The 5,303-nt window shown below is 38.1% G+C and overlaps 1 pseudogene; it reads left to right on the top strand.

The window, feature by feature from the left end:
• Positions 1 to 4,121: 4,121 nt before the first annotated feature.
• Positions 4,122 to 4,439, top strand: LOC105500834 (annotated as a pseudogene).
• Positions 4,440 to 5,303: the final 864 nt, after the last annotated feature.

The following is a 5,303-nucleotide window of genomic DNA, read 5'->3' as shown; positions in this document are numbered from 1 at the left end:
TTTATTGTCAGTTGAATCAGCAATTTCTGAATCACGCAAATATGTACCAAAATCATTTGATAATTTCTTCAATAGTTGTATCATAATGCAAGTCTACATCCAGCCATTGAACACCATCTAGATATTAATATTTTCAGAAGTTGTAAGCTTAAGTGGAATCCCTTAAATTTTCATTTTCTCTCAAACTCTCTTCTAAATTTGCCATATTCAATTAGATTAGGCAAACTACACTTGACTTTCTTGATTAAAAAACAGTAACTATTTATAGGACTCATTGCAGAGTCAGAAAACATACAATGATAAAACACAATATTTAAAATATATTATTATGACATTATTTTTGACTATGGGTTAAAATATTAGCTACTAATTCTGCTAAGAAAATACAGTAGCCTTTCTTTATGTAAGGGAAATACATTCAAAGACCCCCAGTGGACTGCTGAAACCGTTGCTAGTAACCTATGTGTACCATACACACATTACCTTTTACTTCTTTACTATTTCATGGATAGCAGGTTTGCTCTAACCATAAATCTTAGCAAACTCAGCATATAATATCATCCCCTCCTTATTAAATTGAGAACTTTCACCTTTTCACTTAAAGGACGCACTTCATAGCTTTTGTCTGGCATATCCAAATTGCCAGTATTGCTACTCTCTCACTTTGGACTAGGGTTGGGGTCATTATTAAGTAAAACAAGGGTTATTTGAACTGTGATACTGAAACAGTTGATGGAATAATAGAGTCATTTACTAAGCGACTAACAGGCAGGGAGTATCTACAGTGTGGAGACACTAACAGAGACAGAATCAGATGGCATGAGATATTATCTTCCTACCCAGGAAGACACTATTTAAAAATTGGAAGTTGTTCATTTCTAGAATTTTCTATTTAATATTTTCAGAACTTGGTTGACCTTGGGTAAATGAAACTTCAGGAGGCAAAACCGTAGATAAACATAAAGGTTGATATAGTTGATGGGAATTTTCTTTGAGTGTCATAGGTCAAGATTGATTTGCTGCTTTTTAAAATATGCAGTGGCTATTATTAAATTCAATTTATGAGTAACATCAACTTTCTGAAAATGCGTTATTTTATAAGAATGTATTTGCTAAATTTTGAAAACTAAACTGTGATAGCATTCCAGAAATTAATGATTATGCATGCATATATATCAAGCTAGATATTGTCAAATGATTTAACCTTTTAAACTTTAAAAATACTATTTTCCTAAACATTTAATAAGCTACCAAGAAAAAAAGTATTTAAAGTAGAATTAATTCAAAATATTTTTTCAGGAGAATGGTATCTTAATAATATCAAGGTTGGAAAGATCATACTATACTTAGTCACACAATAGAGGATTAGAATCATCTTTCTCTGTGCACTCACTATTAAGAAAATACAGTCATCTTAAAGGATTTACTAAATTTGTTCAGCTTAATTTCATTCATAACTCCTTAGAAACAATATATTGATGTGACAGTGAGAGATTTATAAAAAGTTTTTTTTCTCCCTTAAACTTAGTTTTAGAAAGCCAACTTATAAAACACTATATTCTAAAAAAGTGATATGATTTGACTGTGTCCCCACAAAATCTCATCTTGAATTGTAATTCCCACAATTCCCACGTGTTGTAGGAGGAACCTGGTGGGAGGTAATTGAATCAAAGGGGCTGGTCTTTCCCCTGCTGTCCTTGTGATAGGAAATAAGTCTCATGAGATCTGCTGGTTTTAAAAACAGGAGTTTCCCTGCATAAGCTCTCTCCTTTTGTCTGCCAACATGTGAAATGTGCCTTTCACCTTCCGCCATGATTGTGAGGCCTCAACAGCCATGTGGAATTGTAAGTCCATTAAACTCTTTTTCTTCTCAGTCTCAGGTATGTCACTATCAGCAGTGTGAAAATGGATTAATACAATAAATTAGACCAGTAGAGTGGATGCTGCTGAAAAAATATCCCAAAATGTGGAAACAACTTTTGAACTTGGTAACAAACAGGGATTGGAACTCTTTGGAGGGCTCAGAAGAAGACAGAAAAATATGGGAAAGTTTGAAACTCCCTAGAGACTTGTTCAATGGCTTTGTCCAAAATGCTAATAGTGATATGGACAATAAAGTTCAGGCTAAATTGGTCTCAGATGGAGATGAGGAACTTGTTTGGAACTGGAGCAAAGGCGACTCTTGTTATGTTTTAGCGAAGAGACTGGTGGAATTTTTCCCCTTCCCTAAAGATTTGTGAGACTTTGAACTCGAGAGAGGTGCCTAGGGGTATCTGGTGGAAGAAATTTTTAAGCAGCAAAGCATACAAGAGGTAACTTGGGTGTCATTAAAGAAATGCAGTTTTAAAAGGGAAATAGAGCATAACAGTTTGGAAACTTTGCAGCCTGAAAAGGTGATAGAAAAGAAAATTCCATTTTCTGAGGAGAAATTCAAGCCTGCTGCAGAAATTTGCTTAAGTAACAAGGATTCAAATGTTTGTCTCCAAGACAATGGGGAAAATGTCATCGGGCATGTCAGAGGTCTTCATGGCAACCCTCTCATCACAGACCTGGAGGCATAGGAAGAACACATGGTTTCCTAGGCCAAGCCGTGGGTCCCTGTGCTGTGTGCAGCCTAGGGATTTAGTGCCCTGTATCCCAGCTGCTCCAGCCATGGCTGAAAGGGGAAAACATAGAGCTCAGGCTGTGGCTTCAGAGTATGCAAGCCCTAAGCCTTGATAGATTCCATGTGATGTTGAGCCTGCTAGTGCAAAGAAGTCAAAAACTGGGGTTTGGGAACCTCCCCCTAGATTCCAGAGGATGTATGGAAATACTTGGATGTCCAGGCTGAAGTTTGCTGCAGGGGCAGAACTCTCACAGAGAACCTCTGCTAGGACAGTGTGAAAGGGAAATGTGGGGTCAGAACCCCCACTCCGAGTTCCTACATGGGCATCTCCTAATGGAGCTGTGAGAAGACAGCCACCTGTCCTCCAGACCCCAAAGTGGTAGATCTACCATCAGCTTGCACCATTTGCCTAGAAAAGCCACAGACACTCAATGTCAGCCAGTGAAAGCAACCAGTAGGGAGGCTGTACCCTGCAATGCCACAGGGGCAGAGCTGCCCAAGACCATGGGAACCCACCTCTTGCATCAGCATGACTTGGATGTGAGACATGGAGTCAACAAACATCATTTTGGAGCTTGAAGATTTGACCACCTTGCTGGATTTCAGACTTGCATGGGGCCTGTAGCCCCTTTGTTTTGGCCAATTTCTCCCATTTGGAACAGCTGCATTTACCAAATGCCTGTGCCCCTATTGTATCTAGAAAGTAACTAACTTGCTTTTGATTTTACTGGCTCATAGGAAGGGACTTGCTTTGTCTCAGGTGAGACTTTGGACTATGGACTTTTGGGTTAATGCTGAAATGAGTTAAGACTTTGGGTGACTGCTGGGAAAGCATGATTGTTATTGAAATTTGAGGACATGAGATCTGGGAGGGACCAGGGCAGAATGATATGGTTTGGTTGTGTCCCCACTCAAATCTCATCTTGAATTGTAACTTCCACAATTCCCTCATGACATGGGAGAAACCTCATAGGAGGCAATTCAGTCATGGGGGTGGGTTTTTCCTTGCTGTTCTTCTGATAGTGAATAACTCTCACAAGATCTGATGGCTTTAAAAGCTGGAGTTTCCCTGAACAAGCCCTCTTCTCTTGTCTGCCACCATGTGAAATGTGCCTTTCACCTTCCACCATGACTGTGAAACCTCCCCAGCCATGTGAAACTATAAGTCCATTAAACCTCTTTTTCTTCCCAGTCTCAGGTCTGTTTTATCAGCAGCATGGAACTGGACTAATACATAAAGGCAAGTTGAACTTTTTGGCCTGTGCATTTTGCAATATACTTTAAGAACAGTATCAATTTCTGGCTTCAAATTGTTGTGTATATGTATTATTAGAAGTATTACACATGAAAAACATCTAAATATTCCATTGTTAAGACCATAATTGTGAACATGAGACATTTTTGTGTGTAAAGCTTCTTTTAGAGAAGATTTAAAAGCATAATAAAGGGCTTCTTGTCTAAAACTGAACAAATATTTTCAGTAATGGAAAGAAGGAGATATAGGAGAGCAGTAGCCATGGCTCTACGCTACCCTATGGCCGTGGGCCTCAACAAGGGCCACAAGGTGACCAAGAACGTGAGCAAGCCCAGGCACAGCCGCCGCCGCGGGCGTCTGACGAAACACACCAAGTTCGTGCGGGACATGATTCGGGAGGTGTGTGGCTTTGCCCCGTACGAGCGGCGCGACATGGAGCTACTAAAGGTCTCCAAGGACAAACGGGCCCTCAAGTTTATCAAGAAAAGGGTGGGGACGCACATCCGCACCAAGAGGAAGTGGGAGGAGCTGAGCAACGTGTTAGCCACTATGAGGAAAGCTGCTGCCAAGAAAGACTGAGCCCCTTCCCCTGGCTTCTCCCTGAAATAAAGAACAGCTTGACACACACACACACACACAAAAAAAAGAAGGAGATATAATCTCTTTAACTTATCTGAACATTAACTTTTTATTCCCTGTAGGAAAATGAAATAGCCAGTTCTACTTTTTAATATAATTGTTCTAAATAAATTTAATAAAAAATAGCTGAAACATGTTGATGTCTTTGAGAATCAATGTTTTTTTGTTTTCAAATGGGTGACTGAATAATTTATTTCAATATATTCTGTAATAGCTGAAATTTTTAATTTATTTCCTTCACATTTTTGACTAACTTTATCCTAATCCCTAAAGTTTTTCTTTAGTGATAAAGCACACTCCAAATTAAACATGTTCAACATTGATTCAAGTTTATAGGCCATCTTTTTTTGAGGCTTCAATAGTGTGACTACTCACACACAAATACTCTGATGATCTATTACATTACAATGATGCTGAGAACAACAATAATGGATCTAAAAGTCTATGGCCTTTTCAAGAATATATGAAATCCTTTTGGATGAATGATTAATACAAAGTAAGTACAAAGACAGATGGTATACGATCTTTGACATTATAACATGTTAGTATTTCAGACTGGTTTGTTATAGAAAAAGGTCAGTCAATATTAGAGACAGCTTGTAAGAGAAAATGTAGTTTGAAAGAATCTGATGAAATAAAAGTTGAGAATGTGGTAGGACCTCTCTGAGTATTAACTCTATTATGGTTGCAGACGATAATCAAATGTATTGAAAAGTCCTTAACGTTTATAAAAGAATAAATATATTGCTCATTTGATGAAACTACTGGAGTATTTTAAGGTATTTTCACTTCCAATTGATTTAA

Source organism: Colobus angolensis, unplaced genomic scaffold (genome assembly GCF_000951035.1).
Source record: "Colobus angolensis palliatus isolate OR3802 unplaced genomic scaffold, Cang.pa_1.0 Scaffold69, whole genome shotgun sequence".
NCBI classification, from domain to species: Eukaryota; Metazoa; Chordata; class Mammalia; order Primates; family Cercopithecidae; genus Colobus; species Colobus angolensis.
This window is presented reverse-complemented; position numbering and strand designations above follow the sequence as displayed.